Source organism: Trachurus japonicus, chromosome 7, assembly GCF_045865225.1.
Source record: "Trachurus japonicus isolate A0001 chromosome 7, Traja_1.0".
NCBI lineage: Eukaryota > Metazoa > Chordata > Actinopteri > Carangiformes > Carangidae > Trachurus > Trachurus japonicus.
In genome coordinates this window covers 8,323,737-8,337,744 of record NC_140913.1, presented here as the reverse complement: position 1 = coordinate 8,337,744, position 14,008 = coordinate 8,323,737, and positions in this window count along the sequence as shown.

The following is a 14,008-nucleotide window of genomic DNA, read 5'->3' as shown; positions in this document are numbered from 1 at the left end:
CTTCTCCTCTCCTCAGACTCCGGACACCTCAACATCCTCATCCTTCTTGACCTCACAGAAGCCTTTGATACCATCAACCACTCCATCTGAGCCTGACAAGCCAGACTATCCACTTTTTTCCGAACGTCAAAAACGTAAGCCTGTTTTGCCGGTTTTGCTCTTCGGGTGGAATTTTATGTTTATGTTTCCATGGTTTCAGTAGTCGCGGTAAATGCATGGATTTTTTTTTGTTTTTCCCCCAATGAAAATCTGTAAAACGCATGGATCATCAAACCAGCTTTTAACAGTGGATATCACACAAATTGACATCCGTGTTAAAAGCCATCGTTAATAGATCCATGCGTTTACCGCAACTATGACAACGACTGAAAACCATAGGCGGCGCTAGGGCAGAAGGAATGGGGAAGCTACGGGACAAAAAAAAAAAAGAAAAAGAAAAAAAAGTCTTTACCCAGGCAGATATATAAGATGTATATAGTTTTGATGTTCATCAAACTGAGATGCAGCAGAATGATTCCTTTCATTCTCTACTTGTTTTTTTTTTTGCTGTTTTTTTTTTTTGCTGTTGTAGTGGCCCATAATTAACCTAATCAATGTTCTTACCCTAAGCAGCACGCCACGGGGCGTTTGTGTCATATTTTTCAACTATTTCTTCAGGTTTAAATCCTCTTAGTTGTCGCTCTCGATGTACAGAAGCAACAGAGTTGACAGTATCTGCTGTGCCATTGTCCTCATCCAGTTGCGCAACTGCTGTGAGAATGTGCGCTCACACAGGTGTCCAGAGGTAGGCCGGTGACTGGAGGAGGGAGGCAGCAGGTGTCCGGGCGGTCGGGGCTGCTGTCTGGACGTAACTTAGGCCAGTGACTGGAGGAGGGTGTGCGCAGGTGTTCGGGGGGGCGCGGCTGTCCGGAGGTAGACCGGTGACTCGCGGGCAGTGGCCGGTATCCGGGGGGGGCAGCCGGTGTCATCATGGAGGCCAGTGGCAGGAGAGAAGGCGGCAGCCGGTCGTGGAAGCATCGTGGTCGGCTTCATTGCTGCTGCTTCATGGGACTCTCGGACTCGTCAATTTTGATATTCAAAAACCTTCTAATGTCCGTTTTACCGGGCTTTTTTCTTTTAATTTCGCTGGACTGTCAGTGACTAGCATAGCGAGGCAAAGGGGTAAGCTTCTACGCTGCGCGTTGTAGCTACGCCGTGTGTAGGCTACGTAATGACGCAGGTAACCAGTCAAATACCACTGAAATAAAAAATAAATAAACCATCGACATAGATAATACTTTAAAAATGTGTGTTTTAATGTATTTCCCACCTCTTTCTAAAATATAATTTAAAAACAACAACGAAAAAAAAAACATTATTTTATTTTTTCATTTTATTATTTGTGATGATTTTATTTTATTTTCTGTGACAATCTAGGGGAAGCTAAGCTTCCCTTAGCCTATTGATAGCGCCGCCTATGCTGAAAACCATGGAAACGTAAACGTACAATTCCACCAAACCGGCAAAACTGACTTCCGGTTTTGTCCATAGATGCGTCGGAAACTTGTGGATATCATTAAAATGTATAGTATAGCAACGACTGGTAGACCTCGGCTCAATCCAGGGGGCGGGATGAAGGCTGTCTGTCAAACTGCCTCTGCACGCAATAGGGTAGCGCTACGACTAATCAGAGCAAAGAGCAGGATGACGTTAGCCTGACAAGCCAATTAAAATGTATGTCGTCATCGCGTTAAGCCCGCCCAACGACTCTCTAAACAGATAGAGCGCTGTGATTGGTGAACACAAACGGTGTTCGAGACTCAAAAAGTTTGTATGGCTCGTTTCTAGACCCACCTACGGAGCAAATATATTTGTTGCCGCTAGGGTGCGTCTAGATTTCTAGGCTAACTCCATCCTGCTCTCCTGACTGAAATCTTCAGCTCACATCACTGGCACAGCACTCTCCTGGTTTCACTCCTACCTCACCAACCGTCACCAGTTCATCAGCATCAACAACTGCACCTCCACCACCGCTCCTCTGTCACAAGGTGTCCCCCAGGGATTGGTGCTTGGTCCCCTCCTCTTCATCCTCTACATGCTCCCCCTTGGCAAAATCATCCATCATTACGGACTCTAGTTTCACTGTTATGCCGATGACATCCAACTATACATCTCCACCAAAGCCATCACCAACACCACCCACTCCACACTCAGCAACCGTCTCACTGAAATTAAAAAAAATGGATGCAAAGAAACTATCTCCAACTGAACAGTGACAAATCAGACATCATCATCATTGGTCCCACATCCCACACCAGAACCACCCAAAACCCACCCCACCCAGGATCACCTTCAACAACTGCACTCTGTCCTCCTCCCCTCACATCCAGAACCTTGGAGTTATTTTTGACAGGCAACTCAAGTTTGACCACCACATTAACCACATGTGACAGTTGAGGGTCCTGTCACTATGCCTCCAATTGATCATGCGCCCTGGCTACTTGGCCAAGGGGATGTCCCTTTGGCTAAGTGTTTAGCGCGCCGCGCATGACTGTTACCCGTGAGTCTGGGGTTCCAAACCCGCCCGGGCCCTCTTCACCTTGCCACACACATCACCAGGACCGCCTTCTTTCACCTCAAGAACATCGCCCGTCTCCGCCCCTCACTCACCTTCTGCCGCCGAAAACCCTGATCCATGCTTTCATAATATCCAGACTAGACTACTGTAACAGCATCCTATACGGCTCATCAACAACTCTTCCATAAACTCCAATACATCCAGAACTCTGCTGCCCGCCTGCTCACTCACACCCGCTCCCAAGAACACATCAACCCTGTCCTCCAAAACCTGCACTGGCTCCCCATCTCACAATTCAAAATCCTCCTGCTCACCTACAAATCACTCAACAACCTGGCCCCCACCTACCTCGTCTGCTCCACCACCACTACACCCCCCCCTCGTGCCCTCCGATCCTCAGACGAAAATCTCCTCGCCCTACCCCCTCGGACCAAGCACCGAACTTGGGGGGACAGAGCCTTCTCCGTTGTCGCCCCCACCCTCTGGAATTCACTCTCCCAACCCTACTGTAGTGTATTGTGTATGTATGTATTACAAGTACAGAGCAGCTGATACAACGCCACTTGCCCAAGACAAATTTCCCTTCCAGGACAAATAAAGTTTATTTGATTTGATTAGATTTTTGATCAGAGACTGTACAGACCCCCACATCTTCAAATCACTCCTAAAAACACACCTTTTTAAACTATCTTATAATCTGTAAACTGTTCATTTTTCTTTTCTTTATTTTTTTTTAAACCTTCCACATTGTTTATGTATCTTAATTGTGAGTTATTCCACATTGTTTTATATTTTATTGTGTTCTGTAAGCATCTTTGAATAAATAAAATGTAGGCTATTATTTCCTTATATTGAAAGCCTTGTCGGAATGATGGGACGTTCATGTCGGAATAGCGGTATGTCGGAGTGACAGCATGTGACCATTTTATCTGTTATAGTTAACCACCATCATGTTGAAATTTGTTTTCATGCCAGCCTCAGCTCTACAACAGGATAAGCACCACTTTGCAAATGTTAGCATGCTAACGCACTAAGATAGTGAACAATCATGTAATATTCGCACATTAGTCAGGTCGAAGAAGACTATGCATAGGATAGGCTACATATTTTTACACAGCTTCACAGAGAGGCATGTATTACGGTAGAGTTGTAACCTGGTTAACATATCACGCAAAGTCTGAAAATTCAACCACCACAGGGAGCAACTTAAGGAAAAACTGGTGAATTTGTAGCTCTGCCGTTCACTAAAATGTGTCTGACAGAGAAAGTCTCTGGTTTTCATACACAATAGCAGTAACACTTTTGTTTGGCTGTTGGAAAACATAAAATCAGACCTGTCACCTTAGTGCTGGCCCAGTGTTTCTTATTCAGAGCTAGGAAGGCTGTTAAAAGAATAGTTTGACATTGAAGAAAAGAGTGTTAAACAGATGAAAGAGCTTGGAGACACCTCTGACCAAAGGTAAATCGTACAATATCTCATCTGTTCAACCTGTACATAAACCAAAGTGACGAGCTGTGGTTTAAACTCTACAGTCAGTAGCTGTGTTTTTTGGTCATTTTCTCCAAAACTACTGGCCCGATTTCAACCAAACCTTCTGCGTTGGACTCCCCTCGGCCCCCCAGATTATATATTAAGAGTTTGGAGAAATTTCAATTTTGGTCCAAAATGTCAATTTTCTACATCCCCAGGGGTTAGAAGTTTTGAAACACACAGCTCCACCAAACTCCTTTGTATGGTTCTATGGTTCTGTCATGGTAACACCGCTCTGAGAGGCTCAAAGTCTGTCTAGAAACACTTTGCTTTGTTTCAAAGCTCAGCAGCAGATCCTTAGGAGCCTGTTGGACACAAAATTATTTAACACAAACGTGAATACATGAGTAGTTTAAGTGTCATCATTGGTACGAAAAGACAACTGAATAAATACAACACATAGCAACACAAAACATACACACAGAAATAGTAATGTTTCTTCAATCATTTCAGATTTGTCTAAACGGTGATAGGGTGTTAAAATATGATATATATAGCTAAACTCTCGTTCGTTACTACTGTTCTCATTCAAATTACGTGCTGGTGTTTTGGTCAATAATAGAAAATTATTCTTCCACTGGAGGGAAATTAATTAATGCCTATAAATGGCATTGTGCATCTTGATGGCAGCAGGAATAAGGATTTAATTCTATATTGCAGGCCAGGGAGATGAGCCTGTTACTGTGGCTGCTCCTCCGACCAGAGAGAGACCTGTGTAGAGGGTGTTTGGGGTCACCCAGGATGGCCTTCAGCTTACACCCCATCCTCCACTTAACCACAGCCTCCACCAGCTCCGCTCCCCCTCCCATCACAGAGCTATTTCTTCATGAGCTTGACTAGTCTGTTCCTGTCCCATGTATCGCTGGTAGAAAGCAGTGAAGGTTCCATGTGCCATCATTACTTCTTCAATGTTAATGTTAATGTTGCATCTTTATAAAATATCTAAGTGCTTTGTTGTTTAGAAGTACCTTACCTTATTCCTCTGCAGCAACGCAACAGCATTAGAAAGCGTACTTTTCAATCAGCCTGGCCTGACATGCCGCGAGCAATATCGCTCCGTCCAGCGATGCCGCGCAACCCTGAAGAAATCGCTCGTTCTGTCACTAGCTGGACGACATTTCGCGGCAGTGTTCCGCCCCTAAAAACTTCTTATTGGTTGAAAAGTACACGCTGCTTCCCGTTGATAAGCTAGTTAGCAAGAGAAGAGAATATGAGAGAAATAAATTAATAGAAAATACTCCAAAATGGTTTGATTCTGAACCAATAGAATATACTCAGGACAAAATCGTCACGCTGCATATCAGGACACCTTTGCGCGAAGGATGGGGTGTAAACATAAAGAACTATTGAAAATCTACGGACATAATGAATTCCATCGAGCTAGTTCTTGTCATTGATTTTTGTCATTGATATATATATATTCATCAGGGCTGTCAGTTGATTAAAATATTTGATTGCGATTAATCACAATATTTCCTTCAATTTTGAATGTTGTTTTGCTTAATAATCCACTGTGTTTATATATGTGACTTCATGAAAATAAAGTTTACCGTTCTGTGTAATTCCACCTTACACAAAGTTTTGCCCTTCAGAGCTGTTAAGCTTAAAAAATCTGAAAGTGTAGTTGAAGCCTGCTTAAGCCTGAACACCCCCAGGCTCATAAACTGTTGCCGCTCCCCCCTGCTGAATCTCCCCACTGTATTTTTAGCCCTGCCAAATAAAGAGGTCCAAGGCCATCCTCTGCCAAACACCAGGCCCACACACCCCAGGACTGCACCCGAGACTGCATCACAGGTGGTGCTGTGTATGTATGGGCACCACTGACGGACAGCAAGAGGAGGGTCCCTCATGCAGAGAAGTGGGTCGAGTGATGTTCAACGCGTGTGTCTCCAAGCTGATGAAGAGTCTCAGGTGGGGTGGATGTATCTGCGGAGAAGGAGGCCGAGAGACCCTGGGAGATGGAGAGAGAGAGAGGACGCGGGAATTGAGAGGACAGCAGGAAGGGAGGAGAGATGGGGAAAGAAAGGATATTGATTTCCACCTTAAAGAGGCAATCTCCGCTTCTCAGGGAGCTCCAGGGACTAAAGTGTGTCTCCACTTGTGTGTGTCTGTGTGTGCGCGTGTGTCTTGTGTGTGTGATCTGTCCTGGGACCGCAGCAGAGACTGGTGACACTGGTGCAGACATCAAGCACACATACACACACACACACACACACACACACAGTTTTGGATTGCTAATGATGTTCAAAAAAGTATAACAGAGTAGTGCAAAAGACAAAATCACACCTTTAAACTATTCACTTTTCTGCTCTGGCTCCCTCACAGACGTCCCACTGCTCCAATTAGTCCTTTTACCCTTAATCTTTTCCTCTTTTTTCCCCACTTCTTTATTTTATTCATGGCTTTTCTTCTCACACCTTTTTATCAGCTGCTTTGCTTACACCAAAGATTTGCATTCCTCTCAACTGCTGTGGATTAAACCAAGACAACATCATTATATTTTAACTGTAGTGCAGATGAAGACAAAGATGAAGAAACATACAAATGTGTAGTATTCATAAATCCACAGAAATGTAATGAATGACAAATGTCCTTATATCAAGAGTGATGTTGCCATATATGTCACCTATCAGTTTTCACATAGGCTATATAAAATACACATAAAAATGACAGTTATGATATGTTTTTATATTCTAGTATATTGTAGATGTTGCAAACTTCATCTTCACACTGCAGCTTTGAGTTTATAAAAACATATAAAACACAGAATGTTATACTTGTTACTCTCTCATTAATTTTAAACATGTCTATCTTCTCATTCTGGTAATGTGGTCCAAGATCTTTGGAACCCACTATGGAGGGTCCCTTCAGTCCTAAGTGTCCTTGGCAAGATACTAAACTGCTAATTGCCTCTGATGTATTGTTGTGTGACTGTGTGTGAACACCCTAACCACGACCCAGGAATTAAACCCTAACTCTTGTCCTGTAAAGCACTTCAAGAGGTTGAGAAGGCAGAAGAATCTAGTCCAGTTTTTTTGTTTGTTGTAAATAAGTGGTATTGGTAACTGGGTGACATTTGTACAAACTAATAAAACACATTGTTATTTTGAAGGAGCTTTTCCTGTTTTCAGTGAGGTGAAGTGTTTCTCCACTGTGGGGTACTTGTCATTGTGATTGGGTCAGTGTGGAGTCAGATTACATCTTTAATTTCCGAATACACAAATGCTCGGTGAAGCGTTTGCGCAGTGTGTGCGTTTCTAATTCATGCTTGACTTTGTGTGTGTGTGTATCTAGGCATCCCTGCCTTTCTGTCCGCCTCTTCCCAGTCATACCTGCAGTGTTGCGTGTGTGTGTGTGTTTGCTGTTGTGAGACCCACAATGTTGTCAACAGGCACTTTAGAGTCACTCATCTGATCCAGCTCAGTGAGCAGACAGAATAATAAGGTTGTGATGCAGGACAAAAAAAACAACAACACAAAAAACAATAAGCTCCTTCCAACTCTCTGTGGCGTCAGAGACAAACTGCAACCACAAACACCAAATACCAAAATATTTCCTTCTTTTTTCCCTCCAGCCCAAACCCCCCACCTCCCTCCCTATGATGCAGTTAAAGTTCCCGGGGGACCATTACTTTAGCTGGCGTGTGAAATGGCCTCGGAGATGAATGCTTTTTCTGCATTACCTGGTGGCGGGGGAGAAGCAATGGATACAGTGCACAGATCCTGCAGACACTTTTTAATCTGGGAGAGAGAGCTCTCTGATCCAAGCCAGTGGCGGGACAAAAAAAAAAAAAAAAGAAAGAAAGAAAGAAAAAAAAGGTGAATGTGAAAAGAGAAACGGGAGGGGGGCTCGGAAGACAAAGACAAGGAAGCAACAAAAACAAAGAAAGACGAAGGGCGACAGAAAGAGTGAGAAATGTGATTGTATTTTTAATTAGTACCACTGGAGGGGGAAGTTAAATATATGACTTTGGGTAAAAGCTTAACCACAGGACAAGGTTTTCAGTCTAATGAAAAGACTTTAACGTTCGATTTGGCTTGAGCACTAATTGTGCCTGGACCTGCTGGACCAGCCGACTGTCCCCGTGCACCTTCTGAACAAGGGGACCAAAGCGTGGATAGGCAGCAGGAGCCAGTAGAAGCAGGTGCTCTCAAAGGTCACTGAGCAATTCAATTGGTTAAATAGCAAGATGCAAATAAAAAACACCAAAAAACTACAAAAACAGACTAATAGATCCAGGGATGTCATCCTTTGTAGCAACAGAAGAGCAGACGGTGACCTTGTGTGTTTTAAGGTTGAAGCTAAATAACACTTTGGTTTATTACCCCTTCAAAGTAGATGTCCCTTTAGCTTTCACGCCAGTGAGGGTGCAGGCCAGAATGTCTAATTAATATTCAGTGTTCAGAGATGCAGCATCAGCAAACATGCTCTATTGTAAAGTTAAAGACAGCTTCTTTGAATTGGAGCTATCCATTCTCGCTTTGTCACACCATTCAATACACTGGAGGTTGTCGGCTTCTTTATAATTTATTAGTGAGGCTCTGTACAGATGTGTGGCATCTGGAAGTCAGTTTCAGTCATCATATGCCTACAATCATGATGACTCAGAAGTACTACAGTAGGCTACCTGCTAAAAGTAACAACAAGGTATGTTAAGAAAAGTTAAAGGAAAAAATAAAGGAATGATTATGTGTCATGTTTTTCTGCATTTTTGTTCAGCTCCCCTGATGCCTCTAGTTGGAAATCTCTGTAAGACTTGTGTCATCACTGCTGCTCCTTTTCAGGAAACCAATCAATATTCTTTGATAAGAGTGGAACCAGAGACTGCAAATAAACATGAACGTAGCCTTATTGACGCTACCCAGAGTTTTGTGAGGAGCGGTCATGAAGCTCAGAATGGGCTGCTCTACCGTCGCCATCTCGGCGGTGGCTGACTCTAAAGAACTCTCAGCAAATCCCCAAATCTGCAAAAGGGTGAGGTGTGTGAGGCGCTGAGACTTTGGTGAATGGCGGTTTGTTGCAAACATACACCCATCCAGCCGTCACTTGAAGTGGCCACACCTTCAATTATGATTTTATTTATTTGCACAGTTCAAAATTACACAAGTAAAAGTAACAATTTAACAAATTATAGTGCAGGGTGTGTGTCATAGGAGGAAATAAGCCATAGAGACCAAAACCTTTTTTGTATCATAAGCATTAGGGGTTTAACAATTCATCTACTACATCGATGCATCAATTTATATTCCTACGATCCAACTCCATCGATCTGTGCTCGGCAAGTTGGTCTTCCAGGCGACATATATCGATCTAAAATTGTTTTAAATGGTAAACTATCGATCGTATCAATACTAGGGAATTGCCCATTGGATTTAAGCACTGAAAACTTTACATGGATGTCATTGTTTAGCACTTTTATGAAATGAAATGAAATGCGAGAGTAATGTAAGAGTGGACAAACTGCCCGACTTTGGTGTCTCGCCTATTTTTCAGGCATGACGCTTGTGGGTGCTTCCAAAAACAGAGGAAAGACCTGATTGTCATGCTGACAACATATCAGCAACAGTATGACATTTCTGTCAAAAATGAATGAGAAATGAATTAATAAAAAATCAAAGTAAATGCAACATAGCTTGCAAGCTACACAAAGAAAGGCAGAGTAAGCAGCAGCAGCAGCATCTATGCAGCAGGCATGAACATGTAACGCAGGCAGTGTCTTCCTGACATAAAACTGTTGACAGCACTGGTCAGCAGCAGCAGCAGCAGGGGCCACTCTCAGTGTTCTCACTCTCTTTCAACATCAGTCTCCACTGTCCCAAGGTTGTGGTACGATGTCACTGATGTGATGGTTTTCTATCACACAGCTGATGTACCACAGGAAACCGAATGACAAATTAAGTTAATTTGTATTATTTAATGGCAACAAAGTCCATAAAACCTTAACAAAAATAATCTTCCATCCAAGAAACCAGCATAGACAGTCCAAGGGAGAAAAAGAATATTTTCATTATCTGTACCATTTGGAATGAGTTTTAGTTGTGGTACATTAAATACTGAATAACGACCTTAATAAATTGATCCATCCTTTCTGCGCCGCAAACAAATGCAAAAGTGAATCAGGTGTGAAAAGCTCAACTCCTTCTGTTCTCTGTGCTTTCTATACACTCAGGGTAGCATGACTTGTCCCTGTGATCCAGAGGTTTATGTCTGATATATTGTATGGAATGCTACCCATCTGCTCCCATATCAGTTTTATGTTTATGGGCCTCTTTGATGAACCTACTATAAAAGTTCAGTTGAATCTGCCATTAGGGTGAGGGCTTGGTGAGCTGTGAATGGACAGTACATACTGTCGCAGCTTTCAGCTTAAATGCTAATAAGTCTAAAGTGCTATTCGCTGGGGAGTGGCAGTCCACAGTAAATGTAGAGTGCAGAGCCATAGAATCTGTGTTCTACAGGACCAAATGTACCTGATGTGCATAATTGATTTTTAAGAAGAGAGTCTATCTGAAAGTGACACAAGGAGGCAGATCTGATTCAAACCCCCCAAAATACAAGATGGTTGCCAATCTGTGGCTGGTTTCCCGATAACATTCTTTCTTCTTAGACTATTATGTCTTACCAAATTGTTTACTTTTCTACGCCTGTTTCCCAAACTGGTTCTCAGGAGCTTCATCAAGAAAGACTTTGCTACGCATAATTGACAGCGTGTGTGTTCGGATGCTTCATCTTATTGAATAAATCTTCAAGTTCTATTGGCTGCACAATATCAGTTTCATGCGCAACACTGTGTTGTGTGTGGCAATGTGAGTTTGGTCATATACAGTAGCCTAAGAATAGTCAAAGAGAGCTCCAGACCAACCTTACCAAGATTTTTTACAGGGAAGATATTCTTAGCAAAGAATGCTTTGGGAAACCAGCCCCTTGTCTTCTCAGCTCATGACATGATTTGGACCTGGTCCTGCCAAGCAGCGACTTCCGAGGCTGGAAAATGAAGCCAACTTGGAAGCACCAACAACTGCCTTTCATAAATGGCTGCTTAAGGCTGGCTGCAAAAGGTAATCCATCCCCATAGACTGACATATAAAAACGTCTAAATTTACTATAGAAATAAACATCTTTACAGCTTATTGCAAAAATGGTTTGGGTCTATAATTTCCTCCTTTTCCTCCTTTTTTAAACTCACTTGTTTAAAGGGATAGTTTAACATTTTGGCAAATTGGCCCATTGCCATAATTGCTATAGTCATAGCAGTAGGTTTGTTACCTTTAATTGTCGGTGTAAGCTATTTTTAGAACGGCGGAGCAGAGCCACAAGCTGCTCAGAGCTACGCTATGGAGGTTAGTGGGATTTCTTGGTGAATGTGCAGGTCACAACTTGTCCACGAGAGTGTTTTGGAGTTGTTGGATTGTGTATTTGATGAGTTTGATGAGGGAAACCAATAAATCCCATTAGCCTCCGTAGCGTAGCTCTGAGCAGCTCGCGGCTGCACTCCGCCATTCTAACGAACCTACCGCTATGACTATAGCGATTATGGCAATGGGCCAATTTGCCAAAATGTTGAACTATCCCTTTAACTTTTATTAGGGATTACGTAATGCATAATTGAGGGTGTGGCCATTTTGAAATACAGGTCGGTAAATGTATACTTTCCACTAATCAGCATTAGTCTTTGCTTTGCGGCACGCACACTCTTCCTCTTTGGCCGTATTCAAATTCGGTGGAGTCAGCTGCCAAGATATGGACTACAGAACAGCCCACTCTGAGCTTCAAACCCCTCTTCAGAAACTTATGGGAGCTGTCATGAAGACGACTTCTAAAGGTCCTACTGGGTCTTTGAGTCAAGAACTGAATAGAACCGACACCTCAAATTGATATTATGTAAATTACTTGTTGCCCTTGAACTTTACAACACATTAACACTGCAACTCTGAATTTTCGATGTGTTTGACCAGTAAGATAATTTTTTAATCAGAGTTTGTGACATATTAATAGTGTCCTCACCCCGGCTGAAAAGGACATGAACCCCACTGCAAACGTAGAGAGAGTAGAGTGCCAAAGCCATGGTTTCATATTGAGGCTCATCTAACTTTCTCAAAAAAAGTGACAATGTGTTTCTACTGCTTAATTTTCATATTCAGAGACAAAATCCCATCCAAGTTATGACGACTTAAGTTTAACTGGGCGATGATATCTGTGCCATACACGACAATCCAGCTAATGCTCTCACATTCATTAAAAGCTGAAAACGTTAAGCTGCTTGCGGAAGTCCATGATCAACAAAGTTAAATGACATCATCAATCTCTGTGTAAAAGTCCCATCTCAACAAGATACAACATGAATAGCCTACACCTTAAGGCCTCATTTATAGATCCAGACGATGACACAGTACAGATAATGTATACAGAACACGTCTTATCCCCGCCCTCTCATTTATGAATAGCACTTCACCTTCATCCAGGTGACATCACTTTAGTTTTTTATGTTAAGAGAGTATTAAACGCACCTTAAGTAGCTGAAATAAACCATTCAGAATCATTCACGGGCCTGTTCCTGTTCTCTAGTGCCGTTTCCCCCGCTGTATGATTTAGTGGCAGCAGGATTTGGCCAATCTCAGTGGCATAGGCTGAGTTATGGGCAGCAGACAGCCCCAGTGTAGTGTGTCAGCTGCAAATCGATGAACACATCTAAATATAAACTTGTCTCATGTAACGCTGACAAAATCATCCCCATTTTATTTTTCAATAAAAATCCAGCCATCGGATGGTGGTGTCTGGTGTGTGTGTGTGTGTGTGTGTGTGTGTGTGTGTGTGTGTGTGTGTGTGTGTTGGAGACGAGGCGAGAGTGAGGCTGTTGAGGATACAATGAGTGTTCATGATGTTACTGCACTGCTGGGTTTTGACTGAGCCATCACTCAAAGGTAGAGATAAAGGGAATCTCCCTCCCTCCACACACACACACACACACACACACACACACACACACACACACACACACACATAGCCACCCACAAACCAGTTGAGGGCGGGGTAAGGTGAGAGTAAATTCTAGCAGAAGAAAGGTAGGAGGTCCATGGCTTTGGGCCACGCTGCTTTTTTTTAAATATGTCTACATGGACTTCTTCCTTAGGCTGAGAATAGCATTGACTCGCCCTTTGTTTCACACAGATATATAACTGTCTCAATGGCAAGGTCATGTGACAGTTTCTCTCTCTCTCTCTCTATCTCTCCTTTTCTCTGTTTCGCTCCTCACTTGATCTCGGAGATGGCGTTGCATTACAGCAGGACAACAACCAATGAGAACAATGTTAAATCAAGGCGAGTTTCAATTATCCTTATTGTCAGCGAAAGCGTGCCTTGTCTCGCCGCTGGTCTCCGCCATGCTAATGTATCACTGGTCGGTGGGCCGGAGGAGGCCAGGGGAGGGAGGTGGGGAGAGGTGGGGAGAGAGAGGGGGGGTGGCCCTTGGAGGGGACTTGGGGAACAAGCTGGTGACACATTGATGGATCTGAGTCCTGCTTCGCATAATCATTCTCCTGGCCACTCGAGTACAGAGGGAGAGAGAGGAAGAGATACAGAGGAGAGGAGGCAGAGACAAAGAGAAAGAGAAGAGGAGAAGCAAGTGAAGGTATAGACGAGGGGGGAAAAGGGAGAGTTGGAGAGTGAAAACTGTGAGAGAGGAGAAGCAGAATGCCAAGCGGTGCAATATTGTATGGAAGGGGAAGAGAGCGCTGAGCGATGTAAAGCACTTGGATGGAGAAATGGGAAGAGAGGGAGAGGTGTAAGTGGGAGGGAAAGAGGGAGAGTGAGGGAAGATAGAGTAAGAGGGTGAGGGAGTGTGAGGGAGGGGGTGTAAAGGAGGGCTGAGGGAGCTGAGCATGTTGAGGGCTGGGACAGATCAGAGCTGCAGCTGTGGCTGG